The following is a 16562-nucleotide window of genomic DNA, read 5'->3' as shown; positions in this document are numbered from 1 at the left end:
TCCAGCATGTTTTCTGGGTTATGCTATAAGGGTTCTGATTATGAAGGCGGGCTAGCTCACTGGCTGTGTTCTGTAAGCTTAGGAATTACAAGAGTCAAACGCAGACGGCAGAGGAAGCAAGACACAGCAATGCTTAGACAAAACTCCCTTTGTGTATGGCGCAGCTGTGGCCAACTACAGCCCTTTAACAAAGTACAAAGACTTGCGCATCTGCTGTGCCTTCTGCTGGGACAGTGGCTGAAATGATAGTGTATAAACAGTCCAGAACTGAAGGCATACCAGATGCTACACTATATACCAAAGGTTCCCAATCCTAGTTCTGGTGACCCCACACTATGCACATTTGTGTGCTTTGTCTCATCTTGCACAACTGATTCAACTCCTTAACTAATTAACAAGCTACTGGTGGCCTGGATCAGGTTGTTTAATGGGAAAACTCTAGGTCTATGTGAGTCAGACAATAATCAAATTTCTGTTTTGCAACCAGGTAATAAACTAACAGAAGAAGACATGACATAAACATAATGTAAAACTCAAATTTCATGCCACAGCTTTTTTTTTTTTAACTTTGCAGCACTTAACCTGAAAATATGAACATGCCTCATCTAGAAGATGAAGAATATATAAATCCTTCATTTCATCAAGCATGTATTTGGTTTCTTTTCGCACATGCATAGACTGTGAAATCCAAAAGAAATCCTAGTAAGAGTATATATGCGCTGAGAAATCTGATTACTGAGCTAAAATCCAGCTTTCTTAATCGTATTTCTTAGTCTGACTTCTAGACGTTATTCTGATCTAAGAAACTGGAGCATGCTGTTTACATGACGATTTGAATAATCAGACAACTGCAGAAATCGGATTATGATCTGCTTATTTAGTGCATGTAAACACGCTCAGTGAGATCAGATGAAAAGACAAAGGAAAAGACTCCTGCTGCTCAGATATTTCTCCTAAACCACTGGTCACCAACCTTCTTCTTGGAGATCTACTTTCCTGTACAGTTTAATATCAACCTGCATCTCTCATGCTGCTCCCATACCTACACTAATAAATTTGTTGAAGCAAAGCACTTCTGAAGGCATTAATGAACTGTAGCATGTGTGGCAGATTGTAGTTGTAACTGGACTTTGCAGGAAGGTGGATCTCCAGGACCAGGGTCCTAAACAAAATTGCCCAGTAATCTCACACGTGTCTCCTCTTGAGTTTTAGTAGAGATCCTAATAAAAGCATACACTGTGCTCTGATTTGCCAAGATTCTAAAAACCCATCTGTCTTGTATCCCGTGTCCCCTTTCATTTCGTTGTGTCCCCTATTTCGTGGTCAGATGATATTTCTCCCAAGGATGTTTAGGACAATTACCATTAAGTCTACTGAGCCATCAAAGAGCAACATTTAAGAAATAAAATTTTGCTCTGTGATAACCACAGTGGCTGCTGAGCTGGACACAGAATAGTAAGGGGAGAATATCTCATGCATGTGTGAGACTTTCATTGTAAGTTCAGAGACAGTCCTATGAACAGGGTAGTCTGAAAGGAAGTCTTAAGGGAAATCTTTTCCTGTTTCATGGTTAGTTCTACACCTCAAACGTGCTGCAGGAGAGTCGGTGCGTCCAACAAGCCTCAACTTATTGTTCGAACACAAGCTGATTTTCCATTAAGAATTAACCATCTGATGTCCTTTGTTCCCAGTGGACCCTGCTAAGTACTCTTGGTGCCAGTGACAAGTCAAAAAAATTGTTGAACCAGTATAGTGTAGGAGAAGCAAAGTACAAAAAATGTGTACTTTAAGATTTTGAATATGAACAGCACTAAACTATCTTGGATGCACATTACATGAATCTTTGGACTTTGAGAGGAACAGTAAAAAAAACCCATACGGACTACTTGGACAACCTGAAGCAATTAAGTCTAGCTGCCCCTACAATAAACAGCTCTTTGTAAAATGCTTAACATGCGTTATTGTGTGAGATGTGTTTAGCTATTGAGTGTCTCTAGATCAAATTATAAATATGCTTTGATGTTTTGATCTATCTTTATCTGTTTTACTAAATGTAGAAGCAAGAGGTGTGTGTGTGTGTGGGTGGTTCTCAGTTTTAACACAAGTGAATATACATAATCCCTGAAAATGCACTGGAATCAGTTAAAACCAATGAAACAAGTCTCCAGAAGCAAAGAAGTTTTACTTATTCGATGCTTAATACGAGTTCATTAGCACATGTGTACCAAAAATTAAAAACATCTATTGATTTTAATACCAATGGTTGGACATTTACTCCTGTTTCTGCCAAAGTCAGTAACTCCTTGTGACCAAAGAGTACCTTTAGTATAAGAAAATAGCTGTATCTAAAAATCTACAGGGTGCACAGTCAAATAACATGCGTGTTCCTTAATGTTAGAAATCATAGAAAACATATCAAATCAAACAGAACCCGTCCTGTGGCATTTTTCCTCATCATACTAAATGTACATGTTGGACATGAATGGGTTAATCTAATAAGTGCAATAAATACAAGCTTTGAGAAAATGGTCATGGCCATGAAACCAAATGCTGAATGCTGGTTATTACATAAGCACTAAAAGTAATCATAAGTTGGCTGATTAGACCCACGAATGCTTGATAATAACACACACACACACACACACACACACACACACACAACCAACAGAACACATTGTGTGGACCACATCTGCCCCCATGTGGTTGGCATGCGAAACATATCTGCAGCCATTTCATTACAATATTTGTACAACTATTTTGTAGATTTTGTGATGATACTGATTCAACAATAAATCATGAAAATATTAGTTTTCTCATAATGAGCTGTCAAGTCAAAGCTGTTAGTCCATGTGCTTTCCTGGTGTTTTTAAACATTATTCATTATATCATTTAAAGACAAAATTCTTTTTTTACACTCATCTTTCTTCAAAATGTAATGACTTTTGCACGTCTTCCGATTTTTGATTATGTCACCATGCACCAGAACGCGAGGAAAATTCTATCCACCAGTAATATAACGTTTCCCCCTCCCCACCTATCATCAATCAAAAACGTTCAGCTAGCGCAGGGACCCTCACTGTCGAGGTGAGGAAGCTTGAGTGCACTGGGGAAGCAGAGCACTATGCTGCCTGGAGTTGTAACTCTCGTCAGGGTCTCGCATCGTAAAAAGATCTTAGTAGAGGTGCCAGGCCAAACCTACCAACTGTAATGGGCAGCAGAAGGCACTCATTTTACTACTGAGGAAAAGCTGAGAATTCCTCCAAGTGCAGCTTATGTATATGATGCAGTTAGATTAAAGTTTTCTGGACGTGTAGATGCCAAGCGAGAAAGAGAATTCAAGGATGCAGAAACAAAATCAGTTGGAACTTGAAATGTACAATGTGTGAATCATGGTGAGTTGGAAATATTAAAAATGGAAATTGATCACACACCAGGAACACACCAACATCCTAGAGATCAGCGAACTAAAATGGACCAGCTTAGGATGTTTTCAGTGAAGGGACTACACCATTTATTACTCAGGTCACAAACAGCAAAGGAAATTAATTGGCTTTCTTTGTCAGTGCAGATGTCAACAAGACTTATTGGATATAATGATGTGAATGATCGACAGATGTGAATCCAATTTCAGGCGCAGCCACTCAACATTACAGACTTCTAGATTTATGCCCCAATAGACATACACAGTTAAGTAATTATAAAGTTTTATGATGAAACTCAGAGTACAATTGATAATACCTTTAAACAAGATGTACTGCTGCTGAATGAGAAGGAGGGAAATACAGTTAGAATACACAGCCTTGGAAACAGAACTGAAGGAGGAGGCTTTAACCAACATCTGCAAGTACAATGATTTTTTTATTGTTAATACATGTTTCACACAACCAAAACAACACCTATATACCTAGACATCACAAGATGGAGTTCACAGAAACCAAATAGACCAAAAAGAGATACCAACTGTCTTCAAAGAAAACATCAGAAACCGATTCAAATGCCAGACGTAATTAACAGAAAACTAGAGAAGCCACAGATGGAACTCAAAGAAGTCATTAAAGAAGAATTAGAGAAAAACCTGAGAAGAATGAGAAGTAGAAAGAAATCAAAGTGGATAATTACTGATACAGTAATTGCAAAAAAGAAGAGAAGCTGCAATCAAGACAGATAAAAAACCTTTTAAAAGAACTAAACCACAAGTTCCAGAGAGCTGCCAGAAAAGACCAATACTACAACAACATCTGTAAAGATATTGAAAATGGCAACATACGTTGGTTTTTTAAAGATTGGTTTTTAGAGATCAAAAATAAATTTCAGCTAGGAGTGTGTACACTTGAGATGTCAATGGACAAATCATAACAGAAGAAACAAAAAATAAAAAATATGGAAGGAATACACAGAAGACCTCTACAAAATAGATGTCAATTGGCAAGATATTTTTGTTGTCGTCGACTGCACAGAATAACCTTCAGTGCTAGAGGAAGTCAGACAGGCCCTAAGATCATTGCCAAAGAAGAAAGCCACAGGAATCGATGTGCATATTTCAAAATTATGCCACAGGAATCGATGTAGACATATTACAAAATTATGAAGCAGATTTGAATGAAGTGCTGACTAAATTAAGCCAGAAAATATGGAAAACAGCTCAGTGTTTGACAGACTGGGAGTGGTCAGCTTATATATTAATATCAAAGAAAGGAGGCATGAAGCAGTGTGCCACATTATCATACAATTTCCCTAACATCACATGCCAGTAAAATTATGCTCAAGATCATTCAACACAGACTAGATCAGGGGTCCCCAATTACTTTTCATCAAGGGCCATGTTCAACCAACATCGCAAAGGCAAGGGCCATAGTGTCATTCTCATAAGTGTATGTAGGTAGGCCTAACTACAGTTGTTTGATTTTACTCACCAGTAAGAGAAGTGACAGTGGCGGGTTAATACAAGAGACATAAAGTTGGGATCGTGCTGTGCTGTAGCGATGCAAAGACATTACTGATCCAGGTGGGCATTGGAGAGTCTGTTCCTGTCCTGGATTTTGATCATCTTAATTGAAGAAAACAATGATTCACAGATATAGGTGGAAGGAAATATTGTAAGAAGCAGCACTGCAATCACTCTTGCTTGTCTGAATTGAGGAACCATGTTAATCCAGAATTAACTTACGCTATCATGCTTGTGCTGCTCTTTCAGCAAATCTGATTTTGACATTTCCAAGATCTCCAATTGAAGAGATGCTTCGTCCAGAGATTTAAGTAACCTTTTGTCCTCAGCAGTCCACTCTCCGTCTGCAGAAACGGAGAACGGCTGTCACAAAAACCGGAAGATTTCACTTGAGAACTGCAAACTCTTGAATCGCTCCTTGAAATTCTCTGAAAGTCTCATCATGAAGTCTTCTTGCATTTTCTTTTTCTCGCAGTTTTGTAAAGTACAGTTTCCTTTTTGTAGATCTCGTTCAAACATTGCCAACTTTAAGTGGAAAGCTTCAACTGCCTCGTACATGTCCACAACGGTATGGTTCTTGACTTGCACTTGCAAATTCAGTTCATTAAAAATGATTTCGCTGGTTGTGCGTCCTTGAATGGGAAGCAAACAAAGCAGTTCTTCCCGAAAGGTCTCCTGTCAAAAAATCTCACAAACAAAGACAGTTCTATGTCCGTTCTGTCATAAGATGTGTCAATGGCGAATGACATAAAATCAGCTTTCTTTAAATCAGAGAGCAGAGAAGACCGCTAAAACTTCTAACAGTTCTAACTCTTCTCACCACAGTGTTGTCCGATAATGGCACATGCTCAACAAGTCTAAGACTTGTGTTCTTTGTTTTTTCGTTGTGACTTAAAACCTCTTCCACCATAGTAATTGCTCACGTCTTTATCAACTCAGCATCCATTTGCAGGGAAGTCGTCACTGAAGCTGCTACGGCCTTACAGGGGGCTGCAGTTTGAGTGCAACAAGTTTGCTTAGGATTAGCATGGTTCGGTAAATTAAAACATTTTGTCTGTCCAGACAGAACTAAATTGTCTATTTTCATAACTAACTTTTCATTTTTTGCACTGGCCATGGTTTTTGTACAAGCACAACTTCCATGCGATGTGTCCACAGAGTGAGATTGGTAGACCGCTATGGCATTCTAGTTTGCTTGGTGAATGGAGCTTAACAGCTAACATGTTTCTAACAATTTGCATGGATGTATTCTTTCTGACTTACCCCAGCAAACAGGTTTTGGGTAGTTGGACACCAGGACTGTTGTTACTGAATTCTGATTAGTTGGCAAGCTGCTCAGCTGATGGGCTGAGTCAAGCAGCTCACGCTTACTGACATCATGAATGTCACTGTGTCTTTGGCTGTGTCTGTGGCTGTGTCTAAAATGTAATAGACGCCACCTACTCATACAGTATTTTAAGGCAGGACATCAGGTCATGTCTGAATCAATTGCTGCTGTGAAGCTAATCAGTTGCTATGACAAACATTAGCAGATGGGACAAAACAGTACTGACTCGCTGGTTCTGTGAAATAGCAAAGAGAAGTTAATATAACCCACCTGTCATTCAGAATCAGAACAATCTCCTCATCCCCTTTCATGTCTTTCAACTCTCAATGAAGATGAAGTCAGCTTCTTGTTAGAATTTTCCCATTCCACCTTAAGTGGTGCAACAGTTACATGTAGGCGCCTCAGGCGCTAGAATGGTACTGCTGCGTGATTTAAGGTGGAACGAGAAAATGCGAATAGGGAGCGAACTTCAGCCATGTCAATTTCCAGAGGTCTCTCTCCCACCTAACTGCCTCAACATCATCTCTTAGGGGTCTCTCCACCACTGAAACACTCTGGTCTGATCTAAGAACTTCTTTGTCAATACTTGTTCTTCAGATTTTCTCCTCTTTGGCTGTTACTCGGCCATCTCTCCTTCCTTACACTGTGTGGAGTTCAGTATGTAGCTCCTCCCCTTCCCCCTTTCCTGTGCACGAGCACGGGCGCCCCCTCTGTTGCTGATCAGCTGGAATAGCGTTGTGCTTCTCGTCCTGAACCACTTTGTTTTTTTCCCTTTTGCAGAGCCAGGGCTGTGTACGAACATCAATTTTTTTACAGTGCGCACACAGAATGGAGAGCAAGTGGATCGTTAGGAGAATGATGAAAGTGAATTTGATGAAAGGTGTATGGATTAAAATCGTATAGCGCACCTTTAATGAGAAGCAAACACAAAAGAGGTTTCTTCATTTCTTTTTGGTGTGCAGATGAATGTAGATGGTAACTTACACCATATGTGAAGACTTGGCACAGGTGAGTTACACACTGCTGTGTTAAATGTTAATCTACACATCAGTTTACTACCTACCGCTATCATAGTTACAACTTTCAGTAGTTATTTTTAAAGTTAGGTTTTTTGCAGTCTTAAATGACCTATTTTAATTTTTTTACTTACAGAGGAATTTGCCCTTTTTCTTCCCTGAGTATTAAATTCTCCCAAATGATCATAATTTGCATAATTTCATTCCACTAATGTGTAAATAAACTCATACAGACAGATCAGGTGTGAAAAATTTGAGAGAAACTTGCTGAGTCAGAAAGAGCTCCTCGTAGGTTTTAACCTAAAACCTTTTTTTTCCTGCTGAAGAAAACACTTTACAACACTTTTTAACATTTCACACCCTTTTACCATCATCAAAATTATTTATTTATAATATGTATCTTTAGCTAAAGCATTAGCTTTTAGATAAGCTTTTGGCCTAAAATATCATTTTTACATACATAGAGGAGGGCTACATGCACAGTGCATTGAGTGCATTGAGTGCACGGTGTTGCAGTGTACTCAATGAAAACTTTTTTCCCCAGTTTTATCATCATCAACATTCCATATAAAAACTCAGACACATGTAGGTTCACTGGTGGTTTTGGATAGTAAATAAAATCTGAGTTGACAACTTTCTCCACAATGAAATTTTTCAAATATGTGCTGAGGTGAGAGTGCAAAAAAAAAAAAAGATATTAAAATAATGAGATAGGGTTATAATTCAACCATCAGACTCACATTTGTAAAAAAAATGAATTTACTGAAGTAACAAATTTGATCAAATATCATTTGAAAGACAATTATAAATTATGAAAAGTGGTGCAATATTACTTGAAACGGATTGATCAAAATAGCTGAATTCACATCCTGTCACATTACCTCCATGTCTCATTTGCACTCACACCTCATTTTAGTACACCTGCGATGGTTATAAGAAAGCACTTCATGACATCAAAAATGTTTCAAATTTACTGCCCAACTACAGATACAGCCATTTTTAATAAACTTGGATTAACTATCTATCCAAATGATGGAGTAGCCCCCCAAAGCATTGGATAGTTGATGTTTCCTTTAAGGTGTAAATAAAATAATTTGATGTGAAATGTGGCATTCTGGGGAAACTTAGCAAGTCAGAATCATTCACAGTGATGTGATGGGGGAAATGTGGCAATAATGCTAAAATATATTTAGCGTTATCATGATAAATTATGTCACACTATCACAATATGCTTTTCTGAGCATGTCACCTATATTGTCAATACTTGAAGAACGCTGACCAACTGCATGTTACAATACAGAGAGCATAATTACAAGAGAGCATAATTATTCCTGTTTAATTGCAATTAAGACAATACAGTATGTAAAACATTGAGTACAATGTGTTCACTGTGTTCATATATTTTCAGGTGAAGCACTTAAGGTTCTTTTTTGGTCTTTTCCAGCTTCATCAGACATCAGATTAAAAAGGCCATGATGTGGCATACTGTCCATTACAAAAAAAATCTTTAAGTATTGTGACATTACCAAAGCCTTTTTTTGGATTGTAAATACAATGGCTCTATTTTATTTATTTTTTTGGTCATGGCGACCCGTGGTTCCTATCACCACCACTGGAAAGAAATCTGAGTCTCTACAATGAACCATTTTACATCAAAACTCTCTAAATGACTTTTTATCTCTACAGTTGAACAATACAGACAGTTTGCAAAATCAGTAGAATTCCTCTTAAAGATGTAAACAAAGTGTACTTAAAAAAAACATGCACAGTGTTGTAACGGACCCAAAGAAAACTTTTTTAACAGATTTACCACTGTTTTATCATTATCAATGGATAATGTGAGAAGAACTGAATCCAACTGTTTGATTCTTATAAAAAAACAATCAGTTTTAAACAATATTTCGCCACTTTTCATTAGTGATTATTGTCTCAGGAGAATGACTATAAATTAAATTGTTTTACACAGTAAATGAGCCAAACAAACATTCATTTTAAAGAAAAAGAATTAAGAATGCCTGTAATGGCACTACAGTTTTAAGCCCTTATCACAGCAACACTTTCCACATGGATAGAATTTGTGGTAGCACTGGGTAAGAGGAGAGATGGTGCAACACTGGGTAAGAGGAGAGATGGTGTAGCACTGGGTAAGAGGAGAGATGGTGTAGCACTGGGTAAGAGAAGAGATGGTGTAGCACTGGGTAAGAGGAGAGATGGTGTAGCACTGGGTAAGAAGAGAAATGGTGTATCACTGGGTAAGAAGAGAGATAGTGTAGCAACCGTCCTGGTGACCTCACAGTGTTCAAGCAGAGGACCTGGGATGCGCGTTCTTTGGCCACATCGGGACCCATCCTCGCCCTTGGGGTGCTGCAGTGGAGAGACTGAGCACTGCGTCCTGCGTTAATCCAGGTTTAGATACTCAGGCTGTAAATAAGCCTTAGTGTGTGTACATAAAAGTGTGCTATTTATGACAAATAGCTTATAACAAGACTGTAAAATGGCAACGCTGACATGACTGTCACCAATGTTAAATCCAGCTAAGCTTAAAGTCAGCTGGGTAAACAAGAAAAACAGCGTTGTGAGACAAACTCCTGCATCCAGAACGCTAAGAAGGTTATCTGTATAGAGCAGGCATGTCAAACGGATTAGCATTTACCTTCATCTAACGCTCTGCATTCCATTAATAAAGGCCTTCCTAAGCTGATGAGCTGAATCAGGTGTGTTTAATGAGGCAGTGTGCTGAGGTCTGTGGTGTTTTGGCCCGCAAGGACTTGAGGCTGACACGTGGTATAGAGAATGAATTAGAGAATGGATCCAGAGTCCTGAGAAGGTTATCTGTAATTGAAATTGTGACTTACTAGAACTCCAAATGAGCATCCAATTGCCAATACACACATTAGTTATAAATTTATATAATTCAAACATCTTGTGGGAGTCTACAGAATATCAGCTGGCAAGATAAGCACCCCCAAAATTTCTACTTAGGGACCCCAAAAGGCTAGAGCCTGCCTTAATCATTTGTATGGTGCTTTATCCAACAGATTTGTATCTTTTCAGAACAGCATTTAAAATTGTGCATTGTAGATAGCCTACCTTCATATCAGGTAGCTGTAGCTCAGATATTTCTGTGAACATATCAAGAACTTTGAAAGCGAAGACAAATGTAGGTGCAATGTCAGAATTAAAACATCATCATATATATAATGCATACACTGACCATAAATAATGTTACATAGTTGCACAAACGCATGTCTGTTTACAGAGTGAACAGAACATTTCAAATGAAATTATATTAAAACCACTACTGTTAATAAGAGTGACTTACTGAGAGAATAATAACTGTCCGTCTTCAATTTAGTGCAGAATAATGTATTGACGTTTTTATCTGTTCCCAAAAGCCTAATTGGTGGTGATGGGAGGCATGTAAAGTATTGTGAAAAAAGTTTTTACACATCTGAGAATATCATATGTAAAGCATTTATAGTAAGTCCAATAACTAGTGTATCTACTCAGTCCTTCATTAAACTAAATCAGGTGTGCTGCTGATGGAGTTTAACAAACAATATGTTAATATTTTTACTGAAAACATGAAATTCTTCTTACTTTTTACAGCATTCATTCTGTTATATAGTGTTTTTACAGAAAAAAAAATGCTCACTGCTGAAATAAATAGTTTTAAACATTTTTGTTGGGTGTCTAAGAACTGTTGGATGTTGTATGTGTTGCTACATGTCACATCCAGTGTTTTGACTCAACATATATCAGTGTTTGTGTGTAGACGATCTAAATGTTTCAGTGGGCTTCAATGGATCTGATCACTGATAAGCTTTTATTAGCTCTTATGACTGATAAGCTTCTATTAACGAACTCTGGATGTCAGAAAATAGACTGACACAAACAAAAACAAATCTAATTTCTGCAAACAAACTGTAAAAAGAATTCTGATGTTCTGATATTGAAGTCTGTACATCATCAGATCAGAGAGCAATATAGAGCTCCTCTCAGGACAACAACCCACAGCATAGCCTACCGCTGAAAGAGTCTGAGATGACCACCTTTTCTTTCTGCTTCATTTTATATCAGGATAGAGGAGAGTGTGGCGCAACCTGACAAGGGTAACATGTAATATAGATATTTCATTTAAGTAAACACATTCAGGTAGCATTTCTTTATGCAATAGGGCTTGAGAATGTGATGTCATGATGAAGTGTCTTATGATCTGTAACTGTATGGAAAGATGACTTTCAATTTCTGAAGCAGGAGAATTTCCTTTATATTTTGCTGCAAAATTGTTCTTAAAGCTTTACAGACTGTTGCACATTAGTGACACCTGGTGGACCAAGGGGCAAATAGCAGCTATGAATCTACCTGGTCTGGGGGATGCTGCAGGAGGGCCTTAGGATACAAAGTCCAAATCTGTTCCTGGGCCATTTGTTTCTAAAGCTGTAAAGATAATTAGTGAAATAAACATGTCAATTGTGTATGTTACAAGTTCTATGTGGTATTTACAGCAAGTGTGCAGGATATTCTAAGACAGAGGGTTAGACTAAATGTGTTAGATTAAGAGTACATCTTCATTCCAACAGAATATTCAATTAAATTAGTCCCTAAATGTGTCAGTACTTGAAAGAAAGTTGCTTCAATAATTTTGGTTTGTAGTTTGTGTAGAAAATTCAAATATTAAGTCTATATATTGAATTTGGGTGACTTTTTTCTTCTAAGCATTGCTTTCAAAATCCCATAAAGCAGGAAATGTTACAACTGTATTACAGCCTTTAAATGTATTTGTGTGTGTTATTTGCATTTTATGTGTAAGCTGTAATTCACTTATATGCCACTGTCATAACTTTTAAATATTCTCTCCTCTCACATGACAGGTGCAGAGTTTTAATCTCTTGTACAAGCTGACATCTCAGTTCAGCTTTAATTTAACTTGACTGCTGGGTGGAAGCCTGGCTATTGAAGGCAGTAATGAACCGATGTGAATTTCATTTAAATTGTGTTCCTTTTCAGAGAATCTTCCTGTATAGCAGAGGTGAAAAGTAACAAATTACATTCACTTGCATTACTGTATTTGAGTACATTTCTCCCTGTAGGTACTTTTTTGACTAAATGACATCACATTACTTTTACTTCTACTTGAGTTCATTTCTAATAAAGTCTTTTTACTTCATTACTTTACTACTTTATTTTTAACAATGAATGTGCATTTAAGCTCATAAAACAAATAGAAGAAAATGTGGTTAAATCTGAAGAAATGGAGAGAATAAGCAGAAATTGGGGAAACGGGACAGCTGATTCATTTCAACATCATTAAAATTAGATGTTGTTTATTGATAAAGTGGGTCTATCACACCTTGAAAGCACACCCCTAAAAAAGTTTTTTCTTTTTCAATTTTATTTTTTGCTGAGTACAAAATATATAAAAAAAGATAACATATATATATATATATATATATATATATACTCATAGTATAGAGAGAGATATAAAATTCTCATTTAGACCAAGTTTCTTTACATCTCATAGACAAAAAAAAATCATAATGATCACACATATGCATTCATCAATCTAGACAGGAAGCACAGTTTCCTCCAGGCTCTTGACATAGTGTTATGGTTACTCTCATTACTGCCGATTTCCACCTCTGTGCACTTTTGTGATATCACAGTATTGGACTGCCTGAAGCTCTTTCCACACTCTGAGCAGCAATGCAGTTTGACTCCAGTGTGAATGTGCTGGTGTATTTTAAGATTACTCTGTCAATTAGAACTCCTTCCACACCCTGAGCGGCAGCAAGTTCTCGTCTTGCTGCGTTTTTGTGTTTGTCTGTGAAACGTGTTTGTGTGGAGGGCAGCGGATGATGTTTGCTGAATACAGCTTCTTCTGGAAGACATATTCTTATATTTAATCTGTTTTCACAGTTTAACCTTACTCTAACTCTAAGTACTAGCTAAGTACAGACAATTCCAGAGCATAATACATTATGTGATCCTTCAAACTTCTTAAGGTACTTACATTTCACAACCATGGGCTCATCAAAACAGCTGACTGAAGATCTGAAGCTAAAGATTTTGCTGGCATGGGAACATTGTAGAATCTGTTTTATTAAAAAGTAAAATGTTCCTTTTGGTTAATCCCATACATAAGATGGCATCCAATCAGTGCAGTTGATGAATGTGGGATAAGTAATCAAAAATCATTTGTTACCTAAGCTGACTGAAGATCTGAAGCTAAAAATACATTGACTCTTACAGAGCAAGAGAAAAATATAAAATATGTGTGAATACTTCCTGCTAATAAACTTTCACTGTCTGAAATAGCAAATGAAAGTTAAGCATGACTATTGAACTCAAGACAAGACCTGAAAGATCAAGAAATATCTCTGAAAAAAGCTGCTTGTAGACTGATCAGGAAAGCAAAGTAAAACCCCCGCCTTACTGCCAGGAATGGGCAAAAATTCCATTTGCAAAGCTGCAATAGCTAGTATCCTCAGTTTCCAAATGATTAAAAAGTGTGTATGATTAAAAGTTTAAATGATTAAAACTGTCCCAACATCTTTTGAGCGTGTCGCAGGTATCAAATTCTAAATTTGTTCATATTTACAAACTACAATTAAGCCGGTCATAGAAAACTTTTCTCTGTACTTTTGTCAGTTAAATAGATGATTCAAGAGAATGAACAAATCACACATTCTTGTTTTTATTGCAACTTTTCCAAAAAAGGGGTTTGTATAAATGTGTTCATACTGAAGGCAAGAGCTGAATAGATTACTTCTGAATACAGAACAAATAAGATTCAAGATTCAAGAGTTTTATTGTCATATGCACTGAAACAGGCAGTTACACTGTATTCTTACTTTGCTGTTCCTCCATTCACCAATATAGTCTTAGAAATAAAAATATAAAGTATAAGAATATATTAAATACGCTGAATAAGTATAAATACACTAAAAACAAAAAAGTAAAAAAGGTACAGTTATATGTGCAAAGTTGAAAGAAAAATTTAAGTTACGTGCGCGTATGTGCAAGTATGTAGAGCAGCGGTTCAGAAAGTGTAACAGATGTAAACAGTAGTGTACTGTGCAAGTAATAGATGTAAACAGTAGTATTCTGACAGCAGCAGTACAGTGTATGTACAGTGCAGTTATTGAGTGCAAAGTCAGCCAAAACTTAAACCAGTTTAGAGTGGGAGGGGGGAAGAGGTAGTGAGTGATGTGTTCGCAAGCCTGATGGCCTGTGAATAGAAACTGTTTGTCAGTCAAATAAGCGTTTTTATATATTATAATATATAAATATAGGGCTATGCATGTTTTGGGTAGTGAGCAGAAAAGGACACAGCATACTAAATAACAAACGAGTTAGCTTTCTCTAGGATGTCATTTTCTGCAAATTTTGTGGTCTAGTTTAATCATGATGAAATATAGTCAGACAAAATAACTATATAATGGGGAAATTCATGCTGGACAGTTTCAGCAAGACACCCAAAACAGGCTGAAAGGGAATTCTTTTGCCATTTTTCTGTAAACAATTTCCCTGCACATCATTTTCCAACCAATGGGTTATCATTGCTTTCATGAAGTCAAAGTGCTTCTTTAGGAAACCAAGGAAAATCCAATGTGCAGCTCTACAATTAATGTTTAAACTTTAATTATAATTCAAAATCTTGATTGACAAAAAAGTAAAATATGATATATTTAGCTAAAGCATTTTAATTTGTCTTTTTTGTTTGTTTATTGATTAAATTTAAATAGTAAAAGAAACTTTGAGCAGTCCATTTGGGTGAGCCAGTGATAAAAGTTGCTGGGCCTAGTACCAATTATACAGCCACCACTAAACTAGATCTAATAAATAAAATATCTAACCTATGACTTCTTGTTCAAAGCTCCTTCAGTTAAGGGGCTTCAAAGCACGCAGAAGCTGATTTAGATTGTAATGGTATTTAATAGTATATAAATCTTTTTGGTCATTATTCAATGAACTAAACAATATATCTTTTAAAATGTTTTGGATAAAGCTTCAGTTTTGCAATAGTTTAAGAACAAATGATCAAATGAATGAATTAAGAAAAAATTATCTAAAGCTGAACTGGAACTACCACTCTGACTGTCAGCAGTATCAGAACCTCCACAGCGAAGTCACATTTAAGTGTTAAATAAACTCAGTTAGCTAGCTAGATCATTATGACTGAGAAAAAACTGTGCTGTAGATTTTCAGGGGGGTCACCTGCCAAAAATAGCCACTAACTGATCATTTTTTAAAAGGAATTAATATAAACAATGTGTCCAATGAAGGAGGCTACCAAGAAAAAAAAGTCTAGTAAAGTGAGGCAGTGGTGTGAAGCCATGCAGCTGCAAGGAGTCTGCTAATGTAACTTAGCTGACCGTGTAAACTTAGATTAACAGCTCAATATTAAACATACTGTGCTTCATGGTGCTAATCCATTGTTTAACATTCGTTGGAGTGTTAAATATGATGTTAAAATGTGCTAAAATACATTTTAACTGGTCGTGAAAATTTTCCCTACCCCATTCACATCTGTATCCCTATGTTTCTCCACCTGCCATTTTCGTGTTGCGCTGGGGGTTGCTATTTACACAAATTTGATGTCCACTCAGCTTAGATGGTCTTGCCAACTCTTTTGATGGAAACAGCTCTGCTCTTTTTGTTTGCTGCATTTCCTTTTGGAGCGAAACTGCAAACATGAGCCAAGATGAACAGGAATAGGTGGAGTCACAGCTGTGAGTTTTCTAAAAGCAGTGTCTCTTCAAGACAGAAAATGAAGGTTTCAGTCTCTCTCTAGTTGACTCCGTGCTGCTTAATTTTAATGTAACCACACATCTTAAAATGCTGAGTTAATTTAACTTCTAGCATTAAGTTGGCAGAACAATTAAATGTCTTATATTCTGTTAATACAGTATTTGAAGTTCATTGAGCTAAAAATTTTAAGGCAGCCTAGTTACGTGCTTTCTTAAGTTAAAATACCATTTTCTCCACAATAAAGAAACTAGAGCCAGTCTTATAAGAAGTCTTTAAACTTTTCTATGAAAGTAGAGTTAACTCTTGTAAGATTTTGGGTCATTGATGCTTCCCTCGTTCCAGGTTGGGATGATTTCTGTGACACCACAATATCACTGTAGGAGACACGTTTAAAGGTACTACACTATCCACAATCATAGGTCCCCGGTAATATAATTAAAGATTGAATACGCTCAACCTGAAAATGTCATAAATTCCTAATGATGATAAAATGTTACATTATCAATAAAAATACTATTAC

Source organism: Colossoma macropomum, unplaced genomic scaffold (genome assembly GCF_904425465.1).
Source record: "Colossoma macropomum unplaced genomic scaffold, Colossoma_macropomum, whole genome shotgun sequence".
Lineage (NCBI taxonomy): Eukaryota > Metazoa > Chordata > Actinopteri > Characiformes > Serrasalmidae > Colossoma > Colossoma macropomum.
Note: the sequence above shows the minus strand (reverse complement) of the source record.